Source organism: Piliocolobus tephrosceles, chromosome 5 (assembly GCF_002776525.5).
Source record: "Piliocolobus tephrosceles isolate RC106 chromosome 5, ASM277652v3, whole genome shotgun sequence".
Taxonomy (NCBI): domain Eukaryota; kingdom Metazoa; phylum Chordata; class Mammalia; order Primates; family Cercopithecidae; genus Piliocolobus; species Piliocolobus tephrosceles.
In genome coordinates, this window is record NC_045438.1 from 111,176,097 (window position 1) to 111,199,535 (window position 23,439).

At 37.4% G+C, this 23,439-nt stretch overlaps 1 pseudogene; it reads left to right on the forward strand.

Annotated features, from left to right (window-relative positions):
• Nucleotides 1-18,724, forward strand: part of LOC111549791 — an 85,012-nt pseudogene extending 66,288 nt beyond the window's left edge.
• Nucleotides 18,725-23,439: the final 4,715 nt, after the last annotated feature.

Below are 23,439 nucleotides of genomic sequence, written 5' to 3' on the forward strand. Positions count from 1 at the left end.
CCATGTGCAGAGAAGAAAAGTACAAGGATCTGTCAGAACCCAGATTACACAATGCCCATTATAAATTCAAAACCCATTTATTGTTCTGGAAAAAATCCTTCAGAATTGTTTAAATACTCAGGATCCAACTCAAACAATGGTGCTTAGGGATGTGGGTTACAGAACCAGGCAATTCTCACTTTATTAGTAAATCATTACAGAAAAAGTATCAGTCTGTTCTTTTAGGTTATGATACCTGTTTTGTGCCAGACAAACACAAAAATATTTTAAAATCAATCAAAACAATTAATGCCAAATATTTCACCTTGCACCTTCTCAGAGAACAATTTTGACTTCAAAATAAGATTTATCTGCTGTTACTATATCGCAAAAGGCCATTACTACTTCAAGATTTTCCTGAACAGAGCAGCAAAAGAAAGGCATCCACAGAGCAAGATGTGCCTTATTGTCCTCCCAACACATTCTCTGGGCTTCTCACTTTCCTGTCCATGAGAAGTTTTCATTGATTTGTCATTGAGTGCTCCCTGGAGTCCCATGAAAGCATGGAAAATGTGACCATATGTTTCAGCCGTGCCCTTGGTCAGGGAGCTGCTGACACCTTCATTGTCCAGCCTTCAAGATTCTTTAGTACATTTTATATCTTAGAGACAGAAGTTATTTTAAAGTGATTGACTGAAGCAGAGCTTCTGGAACTAGAACAGGTGTGATTTGCGTACACATCTGCTTGGTCATAAAATATTGGCAAGTGAGTGGGATATCCAGGTTCACAGCTGCTTCCCAAAAGCTCTACATTGCATTTAGTACCCTTCTAAGACAGCAAGATCAGGGAATGAAATATTCTCCCATTGAAGACAACAAAAATTAAATCATCCATGTTCTGCTTACAATTTATCCTATATCCTGAATTTTTAATAGGATTAAGTCATCTAAATTCATTGATTCTAATTTATTCATTTCTTTAAACATGCTCGTTCTGTTTTCTTCTGGAACCCATAGGCAGGGATGTAAATATTTAACAAAATTAACAACTCGAACCATACATAAATATTCCCATTTGCTTTCATCATTCCCTTAGAATAAGCCTCTGAGGAATAAGTATAACATTTCTTCTTAAGGAGGAAGAGTATCGCCAGAGAAGACGCACACGTGCACACACTTGGAAACAATGAGAAGTCCATTCTGTCGATACTTGTTTCTCTTTGCTCTTCAGTATAAAGATATGTTTTAATAAATATTGACCAGTTTTGAGGTGGGGTTCCAGGAATACTTTAGTATTGTATTCAGACAACCAGATCTTTGCATTTCAATAGTATTATATTAACACGTACTCAGAGAAAATACATTTTAGCTCCATTTCTATAATTTTCCTTACATATTTATATGCAAATATTTTATCAGGCCAGGAAACAAATTACCAAAAGAAAAATCACCATGACTTTTATACAGAGACGTAAGTTCTCCTCAGTTTCTCTCTCAACAAGGACAATATTTCCATTGAGATAGGTTGTTTATGGAAAGACTTCATACTCATTAGAAAATCACTCTTTGGATGTTATCTTCATATTTGGCACCTCCAAGAAAAGCCTACACATAAATCATTTGATTTTAAGTAGTTTAAGGCAAAGAAAATGACCTAGCTATCACCAAATTCCTCAAATGTTATTCTTTCCCTAGACTCACTATAAATGTTTGTTCCCCAACTGTCAGCCAAATCCCCAGTGGCCTTCAAGAGTCTAAGTGAAATTACCAGGTGTTTCACATTGTAATTCCCTAGCAGTTTTTTGAAACATATATAAAGCACTGAGCACAGTAACGGATGTAAGTTAAGCCAATGAAACGTTGTGGACCAATGCCCAAACAGAACTATTGAAAGATAAGGCCCTCCTCTGCCCTCTCCCAAGGGCAACATAGTATTGCCGCCCAAGAGAAGAGGATGCCTTAAAGGATCACAGGTAAGAAGGTAGGAATATGAAGGCTAGGGAGAAGCTGTTATGCTCAGATCTCCATCTCAGACTTCAAATGGTTTTAGGATCAAGAAGCTGCTGAAGACTAAGAGTATCTTCTTTGGCGCTTCCCCGGAGGTCCAGTGAGTATTCTGACCAGGATTGTGTTAAGATTCACTGTCCAGGCTGTCACAAGAAAACTAACTGGGTCAGATTGGCTACCAAATCAGGTGGCAATCATATCCCTCTCTCCCCAGCCAACTGAGAAGAGTCACCCTTCCCTTTATGTCCCCATTTCCATGTGCCCCTGTGGGTGATCATTTGCTTTTGACTAAGCCACTGATCCATGCCTGTTCACAGCTGCAATACACTTGGTGAGCCAGACTTTCTCAGTCATTACTTGGATCCAAGAATGTGTAGCCCTAAGCTTGGATTGCAGGACATTATGCCTAATGCATAGTTGGCCTTAGAAAATTCAAGCTCCTTTATAATCCAGTCCCTCTCCTATACTAACTTTGATATGATCAAAGTTTACCCACAAAAGCTCACATGACTCTCCACCAAACCTTCTGCTTTCACTATTTTCCCCCATTGACTTCCTGATTGATCCACATGTCACAAATAAAGAGATTCTGTGGTCTTTCCATTTGAATCTAGAATATTCTTTATGATCATAAATTTCCACAATATTCATTCCAAAGGTTAAAAACAGCATGTTGCAAGGACATTGAACATAAACTCCTTTAAGTCACTTAGGCAGTACATTTAATGCCTTATCAAATGTTTTCCAATCCAGAGTCATTAGGCAAAACCGATTATGCTATGATCCTTCACAAAACAATGTCTGGCATTTGGGCCCACTGAGATAGTTATATCAGGCGGCTTAACCTCGAATAATAACTCAGGCTCTATCTGAAGCCCTGAATTCCCATGTGTGTGTTCTACTATTCTGGTAAATGCAACATGTCCAGCATCATCTTCTTTGGGAAAACTAAATGCAGAGCATATTTTTGTCAGTTTTCTCTGCTTCCAGCTTCTTTTGATCCATCCTTTTAATTATACCAACACATTTTAAATTTCCATAAAATATTCTTTCATCAAGTTATCCCACTGCTGAATATCTTCTAAAGCTTTCTGTTTTCTTCAGGGCAAAATACATAATTTCTCTAGCTAAGATGCTCTGTAATCTCTCTCTCCACTACATATCTCTGATTTCTCCTGAAAACCTATCCTACACTCTAGATTGCTTATTATTTCATTATTTTCACAACATGTTGAGCTAAGTCTCCATTTTAAGTCTTTGATCATGCAGCTCCCCTCACATAGAAATGCCTCTCCCTTCTTGTCCAGATAATTCTTGCTCTTCCTTTAAAAAGTAACTCATTTAACATAAGCCCAAGGGGGTCTCTTCCCGACCATTTCTGAGTCTTTTGACCTTCACCCACCTACACCCCTCATTTTGGCCATTTATATAGTATCATCCATTCTTATATACATGGTTATGTGTATAATTTATATTTTTAATTATATTGGTTGGTCCTAGAGAAGAGATACTATTCCTTACATTTTTCCCCTTAACACTGAACATAGCAGCCACTTGACAAATACGTATAGAAGAATGAGCGAATTAACCAATGTGCGGTTTGATTTTATATGAAGTAAAGAAATGGGAAGAAGTCAGATTAATAGTGATTCTTGTTGAACCCTAACTCTTCATTGCTGAATGTCCATGTTTAACTCCAAATCCTTAAACGTATTGTAAAAGCCAATCAAATATGAAATTACTCCACAGAAAAAATGTGAGAATAAAAGCATTACCAGCACCAGTTTCTGGCTAAAGGTCTGAAAAAGGCCCCTAACTTTGGCTTATATATCACAGTAATATTTCCTATGTATTTTATACAGAAATTAGATTCAAGTAAATATAGAAAGTATATAATAAATTTGTATATTAAATTACTGTGAACAAAATAGACAAAATGATGTGGGAACAACTGGATAATTTTGGAAAAAGAAAGAGTCCATATTCATAGCATACACTATAATAAACTCCAAATGGATCATCTATTTCAGTGAACTCATGACTTTCAGAGATTCTTTCTATATAAGAAGAAACATACATTAAACAATTGCATGTGACCAAAATAAAAATTCTGGAAGCATGGCAGACAGATTATTTTGTTAAATGTATTTTCATGTCAAAAATATAGTTTCAGCAGGGCATGGCGGTTCATGCCTATAATCCCAGCACCTTGGGAGGCTGAGGTAGGCAGATTGCTTGAGGTCAGGAGTTCGAGACCAGCCTGGCCAACCGGTGAAACCCCGTCTCTATTAAAAATACAAAAAAAATAAAAATAAAATAACCTGGCGCAGTGGCGTACATCTGTAATCCCAGGTACTTGGGAGGCTGAGGCAGGGGAATTGCTTGAATCAGGGAGGTGGAGGTTGCAGTGAGCCAAGATCGTGCCACTGCACTCTAGCCTGGGTGACAGAGTGAGTGTCCACCTCTAAATAAATAAATGAAATGAAATAAAATAAAATAAAATAAAATGTTTCTAGTTTTTATGGGCAACAATTTCTAATTAAGTCATAAAATGTAAATGTGAAAATAGAAAGGTCAGAGAGATCTGTAAAACAGAAACCATTTAAATTTTGTTCTAGTCATTTGAGAAATATCCAATAATATACAGCTTAATAAAAAAAACACTACATGTTTACTCTGTACAAGGCCCTGTGGTATGACCATTCTCATTTAATCTTCTCAACAAATCTATCAATTAGATACTGTTATTTCCATTCAGGTTCCCCGGAAGAAACTGAAGCTAGAGAAGCTAAGTAACTTGCTCCAAGTCACACTGCCGGTAAGAGGCAGAACAAGAAATGGTGCCAGCACTCCAACTGCACTGCTGGAACAATCAGTGGTGTCACACAGTTTCCTTTGTCCAGGCAGGTGGTAGTGATAATGATGTATGACATCATGATCCGTGATGATCCATGGTTGGAAAGTGAATCCTTGCTTAACTCAGAGGAACAGAGGACCATGTACATTTTCAAAACATTAAGTTTTGACTAGAATCTATTTTAACATCCTGGCTTTATTGTTCGTTTCAGTATCTCTATTACTTTATTCCACAGATCTAATGGACTTCCAACTACCTATGAAGAAATGAGTTAAGAACCAGTCTATAAAGAACTGGGTTAAGAAACAGAAAGCATCCTACTGATATCTCAGTCCCTACTGAATATGAGTTAAAAATAGCAGCTATGAAAACAAAATCCTCAAAAGGTCTATTCTCTTTGATAAGGTGTAATACAATGAGCTTCTTCAAACCAACAGATTGGAAAGAAAATTTCAAGTATTCAAAGAATCATATTTGATGTTCAGTTGCCATATAAAGCTTACAGAAATGGAATCTTATATATATTAGAATGTGACCTTAGGGGAGATAATTTATTCAAGAATCTGTGTCTTCATCTACCAAGAGACAGATGGTTTCTACTTACATCATTTATTCCTTTATATACTCCCACACTTATATCTTACATTTGCCTTAATTTGTAAAGAATTTGACATGACTGCATGATCTATGAATATTATTTACATATAAATGGTAATTTAATTATTAAATAATATTATTTATTTTTATTCTCTACTTTTTATTTTGAAGAATTGCAAAGGTATAGGAAATTGAAAGAATCCTTCACTTAGATCCACCAGTTGTCAACATCTTCTCACATTGTTTTATCTCTTTGTATCCTTCTCTCTCACAGACATGTACACTTCATGACAAAACCACTTGAAAGTAAATTAAAGATATTATAACACCTCACCACTACTTACATCTCACGAAAATCTCAAGAACATTCTTTTACATAAACACAATACCATTATCATACCCAAGAAATTTAACATTGATACAATATTTTCTAATACACAGTCCATACTCAGATTTTCCTGATTATCTACAAAGATATCCCTTATAGCTGTGTTTTGTAATTCAAGATCCAATCAAGGTTCACACATGCCATTTAGTTTTTATGTCTCTTTATTCCTCTTAAACAGTGTCCTGCCTTTTTGTTCATTTCAGTGTTTCATGACATTGACATATTTTGAAGAGTTCAGATCAATTGTCTTAGGAAATGTCCTACAATCTGGATCAGTCTGAGGGTCCTTGTCATTATTTTCTGGATATTCAATGTTCTATAATCTATTATTGCTGTTTTTTTTTATTTATTTTTTATTTTCACATTGTCTCAAATTTAGCCAGTTAGGTGGTCATTCCCATGTTCTTCTGACATTTTCCCGTTACTCTTTCAGCAATCCCTTGCTTTCTGGCACAAGATGTTTAATGTTAATCTAATGCAAGACCTGGAATCATTTAATACTTCAGGGAGTCCTGCCCTTTTGGTGGGAATAGTATTTGGAAACTAATATAACCTTGTTTGCAACGTATCACAGCATCTTGGCCCTTTCAGCGGACAGAGCTAGGAAAGAGAATCTATTAAAGTCATGAGTTCACTAAAATTGATGATCCATTTGGAGTTTATTTAAATGCATACTATGAATAAGGACTCTATTTTTTCCAAAATTATCCAGTTTTTCCAAAACCGTTTTATCTATCCTGTTCACAGTAATTTAATATACAAATTTATTATAAATTTACTTTCTATATTTAATTTCTGTATATACTGTTTTCTGTATATACTGTCTCTGTTTCTGAACTTTCTACCCTTTTTTTTCTTAAGACAGAGTCTTGCTCTGTCGCCAGGCTGGAGTGCAGTGGCGCAATCTCAGCTCACTGCAACTTCTGGTTCCCTGGTTCAAGCAATTCTCCTGCCTCAGCCTCCCGGGTAGCTGGAATTACAGGCACGCACCACCATGCCCAGCTAATTTTTGTATTTTTAGTAGAGACGAGGTTTCACCATGCTGGCCACGATGGTCTCAATCTCTTGATCTCATGATCCGCCTGCCTCTGCCTCCCGAAGTTCTGGGATTACGGGTGTAAGCCACTGTGCTCAGCCCTGAACTTTCTGTTATTTACAATGGTCTATCTATTCATGTGCCAGTATGCTCCGTTTTTCAATTTAAGTAAACTTAGTCAAAAATATAAAATTACTAATAATTTATACTATACTTTTGCTACCAACTTTCAATCTGACGTTAAGACTGAACTTGTGAAAACTTGAATTTGTGAATTTGTGAAAACCAGCTATTAGAGAAGGAAATATGTTTGGTCTGAGTAGTTCAGTGATTCTCAGGATGTGAGCCTAGGATTATCATTATCAAGAGTACCTGGAACTCTATGAGAACTGTAGAATCTTCTGCCCCACCCCAGGACTCCTGCATCAGAAACTACAAGGAGCTGGGGCCAAACAATCTGGGCTTCAACAAACCCTCTAGATGATTCCAATGCACATTCAAGTTTGAGATCCCTTAGTCTAGTTTCTCTTGACTTTTCTCTTCATTCAATTCTATGCCATCTTTCAGTTCAAGCCTTGGTGTCCCTTTGTGGACACCCTTTATAAGAAGAGTCATTCCCTGAGTCAGGAGTTAAATGGCCATCTATATTCTTGATTGACCAGCAAATTTAAACATCTCCTCGATATCTTGGTAGTTTCATATGTTGTATGTACCACTCTCCCAAAGTAGATTTATAAATACTAAATTTCTCACACTTTCTTCTCCCTAGTAAGTGGGCAATGTGGCCCAGGTCATGCCAACTAGATGCATTCAAATGAGAACTACATGTGGAAAGGGCAGCCTGAAGCAATGACCACTTGGGATAGGACAGTGGTGGGGATATCCAGGACTTAGGGAGCTGTGGCAGAGCTTCTGTAGTTTGTCAATGCCAAATGATTTTTAGTCATTTTTTAGATTCACCTAAGAATCAAATAAAAATAACTCCAAAGACTATAAGCATTCATCTGATAATTCAATCAAAATCGGAATAAACTGTCATTCAGAACTTTTACAGCTCAGAGCCACTAAACTATATGAAAGGTCTGAAGCAGCTAACTTGAACCACCTTGAGACCCAGAGTCTCACCAAATGGTTGGGTATAGGTCCTGATTCCATTGTTCCCAACTGAGTAGCAAGCATCAAGTCTAGTTATTTGCCTCCAGTATCATATTCTTCTGATGATAGAAGCTTTAAATTATGTTTTAATATACATTTTGATAATTCTCACTGCTCCTATTTTTTAGAATCTTTACTCTGTATTTACTCTTTCTACATGAATATTTTAGCATTTTATTTTTAAATTTCAAATTGATATAAAAGTTGCTTAAATAATACAATCTGCCATATATACTTTATCCATAACAAAAATTGCAGGTGCTTTGGTTAGCTCCCTCAGACCTTTTGCATATTTTAGTGGCTCTGAGCTGTCAAAGTTCTGAATGACAGATTATTTCTATTTTGATTGAGTTATCAGATTAATAGTTATAGTGTTTGGAAGTTTTTATCTGATTCTTAACTGAATCTAAAAAAATATTAAGAATTGAAAATGTATCAAAATTAAAGATATTTTTTATTAATTAGACTACTCTAATTATTTCCATTTTTGCTAGATACCTTTCAACCTTCATCTACATGCACCTGCATTTTTTTTTAATGTAGCATAATATACATACCTCTACTTTGTATTGTTTTCATTAAATGCATCAAAATTTTTCTCCACGTTGATATGTAATCTACATAATTGTCATTTGGAAAGATTGAAAATATTCTGAAATGTGTCAACATTTATTACATTCTTACCTATCACTAGTCACTAAATTTTGTTCCACGTTGTGTATCCCACAACAACCTGACCTTCCCATGGCCCCACCCAAGATAACAATTTTTCTAAATGTGTCTATCAAACCCATCCATTTCTATTTTTTTCCTACAAATAGAAATGTATGTACTTCTGAGCTGAATTCAGTATTATTTTGCATATTTTGAAACTTTATCCCTATCCAGTATCAAAATGTATGTATTTCACTACAACTTAAATTTTTCACTCAAAATTGTGTTTTAAGGATCATCTGGATGCTCTAGTTTCCTAATTTTCACTGCAATATGTCATGTACTATTTGAATATATCATAATTCATACATTATTTTACTTTGGTTGTTTATAATTTTTTGCTATTACAAATGCTATTATTATTCTTGTAAATACATCGTTGTGTGCTTGTATAGGAGTTTCTCTAAGGTATGAATGTAGAAATAGATTGATGATTCATAGGATATTGTATCTTTAATTTTCTAGTTATTGCCAGATTATTTTGCAAGGTGGTTGTTCCACTGTATTCTCCCACCATAAGTTCTGATACTCTACTAAGAGGTATCCTCTGACCTGTAATGGTTTGCCAATCTGATGGATATTTCATTTTGATTTTACATTGCAATTTCCTAATCACTAGGGGATTGAAGCCTCTTTTTTTTTTTTTTTTTTTTTTTTTTTTTTTTTTGAGACGGAGTCTTGCTCTGTCGCCCAGGCTGGAGTGCAGTGGCCGGATCTCAGCTCACTGCAAGCTCCGCCTCCCAGGTTCACGCTATTCTCCTGCCCCAGCCTCCGGAGTAGCTGGGACTACAGGCGCCCACCACCTCGTCCAGCTAGTTTTTTTGTATTTTTTAGTAGAGACGGGGTTTCACCGTGTTAGCCAGGGTGGTCTCGATCTCCTGACCTCGTGATCCGCCCGTCTCGGCCTCCCAAAGTGCTGGGATTACAGGCTTGAGCCACCGCGCCCGGCCGTGAAGCCTCTTTTGTATACTTATTGGCTATTCAGGTTTCCTCTTCTGAAAATTGCATGTATTTTTTTCCCGTTTTTCTGTAGGACGGTATCAGGGTTTTCTGATTAATGCGAAGAAGTTTACATATATTTAATTTTTCCCCCTCAGGGCCAGTCTGAGACAAACAAGTGTCTTTTTCATCTTCCTTAGCTATTGGTTGCAGATGTTTTAGCACACTCTTTCACAGAAGATCTACCACAAGGAATCACTTTATCCTGAAGCCTCAGTTCCAGCTCCCCATCCCACACAGACCCAAAAATTTGTCACCTATTCACCATCTCCAATTTCCACTCTAAACAAATGTCTTCAGAACATTCTGGGCTTGCTTAACATTCTGGTTTTCTAATTCATCTTTTTGGCCCCTGTGAAAATGTCCTACTTTCTTCCAAGTTCAACTATGCCTCTCAATGGATACTTGTATTTTATCTAGCAAAGGGTCTCTCATGATATCTGATTTTCATTTTGCTGGAATTTCAAGTCCTGCCTTTTACATGTGTATCCCATAGTGTGGATATACCATAACATAATTAACTATGTTCCTGTTAATGCACACTTAGATTATTTTTTATTTTTTAGTATTAATAGAAATGCCTCAAGAATTCCTGTGAAGACATTATTGTGCCTACATAAAAATCTTTCAATTGCACGTATTTCCAGAAGTGGACTGGCTGTTTCAAAGGATATGTGCACATTTAGTATTCTCATCAAAAAGGATACATTTACATTTCCAGGAACATGGAATGATACTGAAAGGGTTTTCATAACCTTAACAGTACTAAATCTTACCAATCTTTATCTGGCATTTCTATTAATATTATTATTATTTCTTCCTCTTCTTCCTCTTCCTCTTCCTTTTCTTCTGAATTGACTATTGATATGCTTTACTTGTATTTTTACTGTATTGTATGTATTTTATTGCTTTGACAAGGTAGTTTTATTATCCAGGTATTAATCCTTTTCCATAATCTGATGGAAATATTTTCTTCCAATCTATTTTGTCTTTCAAATTTATCCATAAGAAACACTTTTTTCATACAGAAATTTCAAATTTCTGTCACTTCAAATCTAACATTTTTACCTTTATTTCCTTTTACTCCCCAATATAATAGAAATATTACACTATATTTTCTTTTGATTTTTTAAGCTTTAAAAACCAATCCAGAAGTTGATTTTGTGTGATATAAGGCAAATATCAAAGTTGTTTTCAAATCAATAATTGCCCCAATATCATTTAACATTCTGTGTTTCCCTCACTAGCTTGAAATTATATTCATATATATACACACACACACACACATACTCATATTATATATATATATATATATGTATATATGTATATAATATGAGTATGTGTGTATGTGTGTGTGCCTGCATGTTGTTAAGGGCGGGTCTTCGTCCTTAGAGCTCCCAGGATGGTGGCTGGCCACTCCCAAGATGGTGGCAAGCTTTTGTTCTCCGACCTGGAGTTCTTGGCCTCACAGAGTCCAAGGAATGGAACCTTGGGCCATGCAGTGAGTGTTATAACTCTATTAGAAGCCGTGGGTCATGGAAGAGAACCGTGAATTCCAGCGACTAGTGTTCAGCTCAATTAGGACAAACCAGGGCACTTAGCCACACAGGAGCAATGGTGAGCCTTTAGCCTGATCGGGAGCGGCAATGGGTGCCTCACTGGATCAGGAGCTCAATGGACATCCTGCTGGATCCCTATGAGTGGAAATCAGCTGACTGCGGCAGACAGCAGTGGTGGATGGTGAACGAAAGCTCAGCTCAAGCAGTAACACAGACCAGAAGAGTGTGCAATTGCAAGATTTAATAGAGTGAAAACAGAACTCTCATACAATGGGAGGGGACCCAAAGGGGGTTGCCCCTCCCTGCTCGAATGCCTGGGTTTATATCCCGATCATTGTCCCTCCCCCTGTGCTCTCAGGTGATATATGATTTGACTATTTCTGTACTTCCTGCTTTTAGCCTAATTAGTATTTTAGTGAGCCCTCTTTCCTACCTGATTGGTTGGGTGTGAACTGAGTTACAAGCCCCCTGTTTAAAGGTAGGTGTGGTCACTTTCCCCAGCTAGGCTTAGGAATTCTTAGTTGGCCTAGGAAATCCAGCTAGTCCTATCTCTCAGTGTGATATAACATTTTTTACTCTGCTCATTTAATTGATTTACATTTTCCTAAGCCAATACCACGCTGTTTTGATTTTTGTGACTTTATAATATATTTTGATTTCTTGTGACTGTGGTAAAACCCCAATCAAAAGAGGTGCCTCCTTTCAAAATTCTGTTGACTATTATTGAGCATGAGATTTTAGAATCATTATCTGGTCAAGATCCTCCCAAAAGGATTTCATTTTCTTATTTTCTAAACAGACACACAATTCCTTAACCAAATTGGATGCTTGAAGGATTCTTTATGATCCAATTAGAAGTCCTAAAAGTTGAGTCCTCAGGAAGAAATAAAAAGTAATAACAACAAAACATCCACCATGATCACTTTTCTTTCAAAGGCTTAATAAACATTATCTAATTTCTTCCTTTAAACAATCCTGCTAGGGATGTTTTAACAAACTCATTTTAAGAGTGAAGAAACTGAACTTGGGGGAGCTTTATCCGCTGAGAGACTACCCAGCTAGAAGGGTAGTGAAGCAGGGATTACAACTGACCCTGAAGCTAAAACACTTAACCTCTAGTTTCTCTTCTCTCAAGAGCAGTGGTTCCCAAAGTGCTGTCCGTGGACCAGCAGCCACAGAATCACCTGAGAATATGTTAGAAATGCAAATTCCCTGGCCCACCTGGACCTACCACATCAGAAACTTTGGGAATGAGATCCAGCAATCAGTGTTGTACAAGCCGTTTAGGTGTTCTGATGCAGGCAAAGCTTGAGAACCACTGATCTAGAATCCAAAGACCAAGAAGTAATAAGAGGGTGCAAGAAATACTGCATGGAAAAAAAATAAAAAATAAACACAGAAAAGAACAGCACTCACTGAAATGATTGAGAAGAAATGCTACATTCGGGGTTTATTAAATGACTACTGTGCTGGCAATAACAGCCACTACATGGCTTTATACGAAATAAAACAGAAAGTGCTTAGCTGAAAGGGGTCCTTTATTCTTTTCAGATCAGAAGAACTGAGAAACCATTGAACCAGAGTATATAAAAATCTAAGATCTTTCATCCCATTTCTCTGAGACTTATAATCAAGTAATACGTTAGCAACTCTTGGCTAATACACAAATGCCTGTCCATATGAATTTTGATCTCCTTCACAACCCAGACCATAAACAGGTCTGAGCACCTGAGTGTGGAAGAAGCTTGGAAAACTCCTGAGAAGAAGAAAACATCCTGAGACATCACAGAAAACAAAAGGAGATTGTCGAGAAAGAGCAGCATATAATAGCAGTGCATACAATAGCAGTGCAGCTGGAAGGCTGAGGAGATGGGGTGAGGGCCAAGGAAATGAGGAAAGACTGCCAGGGTGGACGCTGGGGGAGGCTGGGCCAGCAGCACCATCTGGGGTGGTGAGGTGAGCCATATGCCCTGTGCATTTGGGGCCTACCACAGCCGTCGCCTCTGTGATTAAAAGGGGAAAATAAATACTTTTTTATTACTGTTTTTGAATTGGATACATTTACCATTATTTGCAGTAACATACAGTTTGTCCAAATTTCATTTAGTGAAATTAGTGCATCAAACCATCTGGATTTGCCCATGCAAAGAGGACTTAGTGGGTTCAGGTGTTGGGCTCTTTGTAAGAATTACCTATTAATTAAGTGATTAAAAATAATTAGCCTTTCAGTTGGGTATCCTGTCAAGATTAGGGATAAATTCTTGGAGAAAACTGATTGTGAAAGGCACAGGCTTGGATTGAATGCATTTAAAATAGTCCTTGGGTCTTTCATTGGGTAGTGAGATGCCTTCTTGGCTTGGAAATATTCAGCCCACAAGATTTTCAAAATCACTCTATGAACAGGAAGACTGTTACTGTCGCAGATCTTCACCATCCTCTTGGAATTTAAAGCAGCATTTTCAAGGTTTATTATTTGTATTGGTTTTAATAGGATTCTTTTACGAACCTTTTTAATGAGGAGTGTTCAATTATTACTTCCTGAAAACATTGCTATGATATCAGATTCCATGCTGTGAGGCCTCATTTGGTTAATGTGTATGTGATCTGAATGGAAAACAAAAGAGCTATTAAATAGCCATTTCTTTCCCTTACTGTATCAAGCTTTCTTTCTGTTAATCTTGGTGAATGGTGGATGTATGCAAACACTCCATCTTTCTAGTTTGGGAAAGCCACCAGATTTAAAAAGAAAATGTCCTTAAGTGTAAAAATCCATATAATGTGATGTTTATCAGATAAGGCCTTTTTCAGACTAACACCTTCTCTCCTTCTTTTAACAAATCAGAAAGGACCGGGAAGAAGTTTCCTAAGCCTGCGAGATGATTAATTAGAGAGGGCGCCCCGGCAAAGCTCAAAAATGCGAAAACAAATGTGCACGTTTAATATGTAAAGCTCAATCTGGAGTTTAAATCTGGATGCAACAACTTGAAGTATGTACCTCAAGGCATGGCTCAAATACTCTGCTGAAGAATCTGATAACCCTGAAGAAAGAAACTCAAATTGTTAATCTACTTTTAATCACCAATCAGAACTTTTGCGAATAGTTGATAAAACAGACCAGCATGTGACTTGAGTTGAAAGTGTTACATGCCTTTTATGCATCTTTAATTACAGCTATGAAAGCTCTCATGAGCTCATGTACTAGTAGATAATATTTCAATTTTAAGAATGATGACTAGGAATGTTCAAAACGGAATTAGGAGGTTCTAGAATAAGGCCATCCTTGGCATAATGGTTGGAGCAGGGAGAACACATTTATCCTGACAAAATCAAAACTACTGTTATCCACCCTGGTATGCAATGCATAATAATCAAACTTTGAACTTTTATGTAGATGGAAGCATATTAACCCCTTGTCACCCAAATATGTGCTACTTGCTACCAAACAACTTCCTATATAACATAAAGTGCACTCACAGAAGTTCATTAACTTCCACGGAGGCCTTTGGTGTTTCAGTCTTATATATGCTAGCACCATCCTGTGAGAGAATGACATAAGAGAAATTAAAGAACAAATAATATTTTCTTTGAACAAAGACTATACAGGAATTATATCTGAAATAGGCATATTGATGTGAATAAACTATTTCAAGTTCTGAAATGGCAAAGCACCATGCGTCAGCCATAAAGAAGTAGTTTGTGGGGAGTGAGAAGAGGGTTCAGGTGTTAAACTTCTTGTAAGAATTAATTAATTAAGTGACCAAAGATAATTAGTTGGGTATCCTGTCAACATTAGGGATAAGTTCTTAGAGAAAACTGACTATCAAAAGGACAGGCTTGGATTGAATGCATTTAAAATCATCACTGGGTCTTTCATTTGGTAGTGAGGTGCCTGCTTGGCTTAGAACAGTTCAGCCCACAAGATTGAGGCAGCCTGATACGTGTCACCCCCATACTGATTCCTCACTTCCACTCACCTGCCCCATCCCCATTCTTTTGAGACAGAGTTTCGCTCTTGTGGCCAGGTTGAAGTGTGCAATGGCATAATCCCAGCTCACTGCAACCTCCACCTCTCGGGTTCACTGCAACCTCTACCTCTCGGGTTCAAATGATTCTCTTGCCTCAGCCTCCCAAGTAGCTGTTCAAGTGCCTGCAAACATGCCCAGCTAATTTTTGTATTTTTAGTAGAGACGGGGTTTCACCATGTTGGCCAGGCTGGTCTCAAACTCCTGACCTCAGGTGATCCGCCCATCTTGGTCTCCCAAAGTGCTGGGATTACAAGCGTGAGCCACCACGCCTGGCCCATACCCATTCTTTGATCCTAACAGTTGTCATCTTCTCAGTCGAAGGTAAAGTGCTATACCAATTCAACCTCAAGGTGTCTCCTAGCCTCGCTACCTCCTTCCAACTAGGGTGCTACCCTCCCTCTGTATAGAATTTCTGGCTCTAGCGTAATGTAAATGGCAAGTACTATTGGGTTTTTTGCTATTGTTATTGTTATTATGATTATTATTGTAATTGTTCCCTGATGGGGTTGAAGAATCTCAATACTTCCCATTGTAGCTCTCTCCCTCCTACTGAGCTGGAGATAACAACCTCATTATACCAACTTTTTATTAATCACCAAAGGGATTCTGTGGTATGGGATATTTTTATTAAAATATATTTTATAACAGCCTGATGATTTGGTTAATATGATTATCCTACTTAAATTGAAGGAGAGGGATCTCATGCCATGTACTCTCCTACCATTAAAACCAAGTTAGAATTTATACGCCCTAAGTTTATTGCTAGTAGTCAAGACAACTATAAAATAAAAAAACATTGCCAGCCAAACAATACTTATTCTGGAGTAAGGCAAATTTATATCAATAAACTTTCCTTATTAGTTTGCCAGAATTTGCACCTGAGCACTCATTCTTCAGCTACTAGACAATTCTATTGCCATTGAAAAGCCTACACAGGAAGGGAAATGCTCCATCATCAAGAATGTGGCCCAGTTTAACCAACCTTTATTGAACACACACCAGTAAAAAGGTACCAAGCCCATGGATGTGCATTTTTTTCAAAGATTAACAAAGCTTATCTCTGCTCTTAAAAACTTTCCAAGAGGGCCTCATGTTTTCATTTTTCCCAGTATTGGAGCAAGTCCCTCAAATTACTCACCCAGTCTGTTAACTCCTGGTACAAGCACCCTTTCAGGTAAACAGGCTAATTGATTCCTATGATCCAACCATCAGCCTCTAGGACACTGATCTTTATCATATTCAAATCCCTGAGCTCATCCTTTATTTTTCTCACTCTGTCTAGTGACAATAGGAGCAACCAGCCAATCTCATTATACTCATTAGTTTGCCAAAAATGTTAGAAAGTATCATATAAACAGTCATTCAGATCTTTACTTCTTATAAGTGGTTAAGAGTATCAAATGGTGCTATTTTGTATATCACTATCACCAGAGCACAATATGTACTATCAATGCTCTTTTTACTACTGGAAATAGAGTTATAAGCATCTCTAAATCCAATTACATTAGAAAGCCAATTCCAAAACCCCAGAACCAATTCAGAAAGCTCATTCTTAAGATTCTGTTCCTCTAGACTCCATAACAAAATGTGTATTAGATGCCATACAAAATATGTATTAGACTCCATACAAAATGTGTCCAGAGAACAGAACCACTAGTGTGTGTGTTGGAGGTCGGGGAGAGAGAGAGATTTATTATAAAGAATTGGCTCATGAAGTATGAGGGATGACAGGTCCTAAGATCTGCAAGCTAGGAGAGTCAGCAGGCTCAGAGAGAGCTGATGGTATAGCTCCAGTCCAAGTGTGAGGCCCAAGAAGCAAGAGAGCTGATGGTGTAAGTTTCGCTCTCAGTCCAAGTCCAAAGGCAGGAGGATACGGATGTCCCAACTCAAAGGAAGTCAAGCAGAGAGAGCGAATTCTTCCTTACTCAGCCTTCTGTTTTTATTCAATGTTCAACTGATTGGATGAGGCCTGGGGACATTGTGCAGGGCAATCGGCTATACTCAGTTTACTAATTCAAATGTTAATCTTATCCAGAAATACTCTCACACACACACACAGAAAAAAATGTTTAACCAAATTATCTGGGCTCCTTGTAACACAAAATCAACCATTACAAAAGATTCAGCCACATTAGTTTACAGTTTATCAATTCTACCATCTCTGTGTTCTATTCTGTGAAGAGCAGTTGAGCAGAAATTCCCCCAAATGTTAATATTACAAAAAAAAAAAAAACAAAGTTTTAGATTGAAACACAATTAAATCAAGCAATAGTTTTGGATGCCAAATATGTAGGATGCATACTAGGCACCAACAGTTCTTCCATGCTGATGCAATTATATAAAAATCATAAATGTAGGCTTTCTGCTCCTCCCATTCTACAGACAGTCACATCTTGTGCAGTGCCAGCCATGTCCCTGAGACACGAAGGTTGAAGTGAAGGCCAGAGTAAATGGATTTGCCCTTACTGGGTGCCTGGTCACTAGGACTAGTTTTAACTCTAGCAGAGTGGTTATTGTCACCATCAATGACCTCTTCATTGACCTCAACTACATGGTCGACATGTTCCAGTATGATTCCACCCATGGCAAGTTCCACGCACCATCAAGGCTGAGAATGGGAAGCTTGTCATCAATAACAATCCCATTACCATCTTCCAGGAGCAAGATCCCATCCAAATCAAACAGGAGGATACCAGTACTGATTACGTTGTGGAATCCACAAGCATCATCACTACCTTGGAAAAGCCTAGGGCTCACTTAGAGAGGTCATGATTTCTGCCCCTTTTGCTGATGCCCCATGTTTGTGATGGGTGTGAATCATGAGAAAAACAAAAACAACTTCACAATCATCAGTAATGCTTCCTGTTCCACCTACTGCTTAGCACCCCCAGCCAAGGTCATCCATGACAACTTTGGCATCATGAAGGGATTCATGACCATAGTGCATGCCATCACTGCCACCCAGAAGACGAAGACAGCCCCTCTGGAAACTGGGATGACAGCTATGGAGCTCTACCGAACATCATCCCTGCAATTAACTAGTGCTGCCAAGGCAAGGTCATCCCACACTGAATGAGAAGCTCATTGGCATGGCCTTCTGTGTCCCCACTGCCAACATGTTGGTTGTGGACCTGACCTGCCATCTAAAGAAACCTGCCAGATATGGTAACACCAAGAAGGTAATGAAGGAGGCATGGAAGGGTCCCCTCAAAAGCATGGTGGGGCTACACTGAGCACCAAGTTGTCTCCTCCAACTTTAACAGTGACATTGACTCTTCCACCTTCAATGCTGGGGTTGGCATTATCCTCCACAATCACTCTGTCAAGCCCATATTCTGGTATGACAATGAATTTGGCTACAGCAATAGGGTGGTAGACTTTATGGTACACATGGCCTCCAAGGAGTAAGAGTCCTGTAAACCATCAGCCCCTGTGAGAACACAACAAGAAAACAGAGGCCCTCAGCTGCAGGCAAGTCCGTGCCACACTGTCCTAGACCATCATCCCCAGTGAGAAGGAAAAGAGGCCCTCGGCTGCTAGCAAGTCCCTGCCACATTCTGTCCCTGACATGCTGAGACTCTTCCTTCAACACCGTTTCCACGCCAGACCCCTGAAGAATGGGAGAAGCCTAGGGAGCCCCACCTTGTCATGTACCATCAATAAAGTTCCCTGTACTCAACAAAAGAAAAAAATCATAAACATAGTGACATTTTACCTTCAGTCTGAGGTTTTACATCCTTCCTGTTTAACTATATATCTACTCAAATAACACACTGAGGTAGCATCAACATATGCCCTTTCCAGGAAGTCTATACTGTCCAGTTTTGCTCCAGATGCGTTTTCTTATGACTGATTCTTTCTCACTGTTCTACAAACTCTTTGAGTTCCTCACTCAATTTTAATGACTTTTAGATAGGTATTCAATATCCTAAACAGAGATGGGCAAACACTAAATGCAAAAGTAAATAAATAAGTAGTTTTATGATTGATGTATATTAAGTGTGTATAGATACTAGTTTTTTACTTCTAGCATGAAACATCTATCTCATTGCTTTACAGACATGGCTTATGTGTATCCTGCCCTAAAATTGGCTCTCCAGTTATTTTTATAGATTTCTTATCTCCAACCAGATAGTAAATTCCTCAGATGTCAGGGATCATAACCTTCTCTTCTTTTGAATGGTGTTTATAAGCAAAAATGTAACTGCTCAATAAAAGTTAGGTGAATCATACACCTTTGTATTCTTGGTTGAATAAATGAAAGAATAAATGACTGCCAAACCCTCTGATGTCTCTGTTGTATCTGATCTTCTAAGGGAGAGATGGGATAGGGCATCTCATCTCTAGCAATAAATAAGTTGCTCCACATACAGAAGCTGAAACAAAAATTGATTTTGAAAAATTTACATTTCGAAACAGTGTAAATAACAGTGTTCTTGGAAATGGTGTTCTTTAAAATGCTATGTTATTCAAATCAACTTTCGGTTATTCAGGAGCTAATTATTCAAGGGTTGTAACCCAAGAATTCAATACTTATCCAAGTGGCCTCTTACCGAAGGTGATCAAACACAAGGTCTCTAGAAAGATGCCACCTTTGTAACCCTCTTGAAAAAAATTATTTGAAGACAAACAGAAGAAGAGACATAATTAACAACTCAGGAACAGAAAAGTCAGCATAAAAGAATAGGCAGTGAACATGGAGACCAATTAAAATCAGATATCCAAATAATTGCAAATCTAGTTATATAACTAGAGGTAAATGTCAAAAAGAAAGGTTTCTTAATGAAACAAAGTCTTAGTTATAAAATAGATCTAAATCCCAAGATCTGATTAACAAAGACAAGTAATAAGCAAAGAATAGAAGCCCTCTTGAATAAAGAGGTTTCAAAATAAACTATTTCACTCTTAATTTTAATAATTACAGAAAATATTACTAATTGTTTAAGAACGTTTACAAATAACCACGTATAAAATAAAATCAGGATGTATAATTTCTAAAAGATTTAAGAAAATTAAAGAAAGTAGTTGATTTGTATTTGCTTATCAAATACATTTTGAGGAGCCTCTGTTTATTGGCACTGCTCCAGTTCGTGTTTATACACAGTGATTTGCAACCTAGAGACCCAAGGGGTTGATAATGTCTCTTAAAGTGAGTCTAAAAACAACTCAGAAAAAAAATATGTTGTTTATAAGAAATAGTCATAAAACAAAGCCAAAAGACTAAAAAGTTAAAAGTGTATGCAACGACCCATGAGACCTTGAAGGAGGGGCCCGCAACTCTGACCAGCCTGCTGGGTTGTAGACTTTCTGGATGACCCAGCCCTGCCCATTCTCCAGCGTTGCCTTGAGTATCTCTTCCAATTAGTCATAAGGCTTAACTCCAGGTACTCTTAAGGATGTAGCACATTCCCTGGGAAGTACATTCTTGTTTATCAGAGTGACTGGAGGTGACTATTAACATTTAATGGGTTGAGCTAGCATGGTGAAGAAACTACCTTCATTCCACACAACTTTAGAATATACCACTAAATATTCATGTAAGTTTAAACATTTCTTCCAAACTTATTACCTGAATGTGATTATATTTTTATATTTAAGAAATAATTTTTGCAATGTTTTAATATAAATGACTTCTGTGTTAATCAAGGGAAGTGGTATTTCATTTTATTCAGAAAATTACCAAATATTTGCTCCTCATGTAGGAATATCATGTCATCAATAGCAACCTAACTCATGAAATGTGAGTTACCAAGCAACATAACTATGCTTTATTTCATTCATAATGATTTGATGTTTGGATTACAAACATCTAACAACTTCATTACACCTTCTAGAATATTTGTGGTCAAGAATTCACAAATTAAAACTCTTATCAACTTGCAATATATTTATTGACTTTTGTTTCTTTATTGTATTCCAGTTAAGGTATTATATTGATTTTATTTTTTTTGCAATGATGAAAGTAAGTATATGTAAATTTCATTTCAAGATAGTAAAAGGAGTACTGTATAATACTTGTTATAAATAGATTTCACATTGGCTTCCCTTAAAATATTCCAAAATGCCAAACATTTTCCCAGCTCAGGGTTTCCATACAGGTAAAATTCACTGCCCTCCACCCTTACTTCAAATCCTAAAGATCTCAAAACCCTTACTTCCCTGTCTGGAGGCTGACCTCTTTGGCTTTTTACCTCAGCTGTCCCATCATGGACAAAATGTCACCTCTGCTGAGAAGCCTTCCCTACCTCCTCCAGCAATTGTGTTTCCTCTGTAGCCTTCCGTATTTTCACTTTCTTTCAGAACTCTTACCACCAATGCTAATTATTATTATGCTCATTTATATACTTAATATTCATTTCCCCCAATAAAAGCAAAACCAAGTATTTTTCATTATTCACCACTGTATAGCCAGAGTCTAGCACATGGCCTAAAACATGATGAGAGATCAATAATAATTGGTCGATTGAATGAAAGCTGATAGAAATTCAATGAAAAGATGGAAAACGGAAAAAATTTCTCAATTATATAGGATGAATATAAACACAGCTCCCAATCTTGGAGGAAACCAGTAGGCAATAAATAAGTGCAAAATCTGAATATGATTAATAAGATTGCTTTCAGAGACAAACACCACATTTTTCAAAAAAATACATGTATTTATTTAATAACTTCAACTTATTTTACATTCATAGGGTACATGTGCAGGTTTATTACCTGGGTATTTTGCATGATGCTGAAGCTTGGTATACAATTGATACCATCACCCAGGTACAGAGCGTAGTTCCCAATAGTTAGTTTTTCAACACATATACCCCTTCCTCCCTCCTCCTTCTAGTAGTCCCAATGTGTATTGTTGCTGTCTTTATGTCCATGAGTGTTTAGTTTCCACTTACATGTGAGAACATGCAGTGTTTGGTTTTCCCTTCCTACATTGATTCACTTAGGATAATGGCCTCCAGCTTCATCCATGTTGCAGCAAAGGGCATGATTTCATTCTTTTTATGGCTGTATAGTATTCCATGGTATATATGTACCACATTTTCTTCATCCAGTCTGTTTATGGACACTTAAGTTGTTTGCATGTCTTTGTTATCACAAATAGTGCTGTGATTAACATACAAGTGCATGTGACATTTGGTAGAACAATTTATTTTTCTTTGGATATATAACCAGTAATGGGATTACTGGGTTGATCGGTAACTCTGTTTTAAGTTATTTGAGAAATCTCTTAAGTACTTTCCACAGTCATTGAACTAATGTGCAACCCACCAATAGTGTATAAGCATTCCCTTGCTCCACAGCTTTGCCAGCATCTATTGTTTTTTGACTTTTTAATAATTGCAAACCACCATGGCACATGTTTACCTATGTAACAAACCTCCATGTCCTGCACATGTATCCTGGAACTTAAAATTATATTTCAAAAAAATTAAATTAAATTAAATTAAATTAAAAGGCTACATTGTAAATTGCAACAGAAGGAACTAAGAAGTCTAGAGAGGAAGGTGTGGTGTCTACACTGATTTTTAACATCAGCAGAACTTCATCATCTGAGGAAAGTCTGGAGGATTTGAGGAAAGGCCGAAGGATTTGAATCTTGGTCTTTATGATTCCTGTGGTAATAACAGGAAAAGACATAGTATAGAGGACCCCTAGTTCCAGTGACAGACATAAATATTGGTTGATGATGTATTCTTGAAGTCTGTTTTCCTGCAATGATACATAATAAGTGAGTGTGCTCTACAGAGGATTCAAGACAAAGGTACAAACAACCATGGAAATGTGGGGATATAAACAGTATGTTCTTTGAGATTACTGAGTTGGCATCACAAGTACCCTTCTAAGTGATCAGTCACTAGCAATTGAAGTCAAAGAGTGTGTTGAGCTGTCGAAATTTACTTTTGCAATTGGGTGAATATTCCACTAACTTTCGTTTCTTGGTTGCAAATAATAAAACCCACTTAATTCAAAAAGGATGAAGGACGAGTAAAAGGTACAAAATGTTATGATGACCCTGAGGTTTGCCATGGAATCAAGGGCCTATCAATGGCATTAGCAAAGTCTAGGAACATCAGAGGAAACCCATCCAAAACCAAGACAATGGCTCTTCTGGTCTCCCTTTC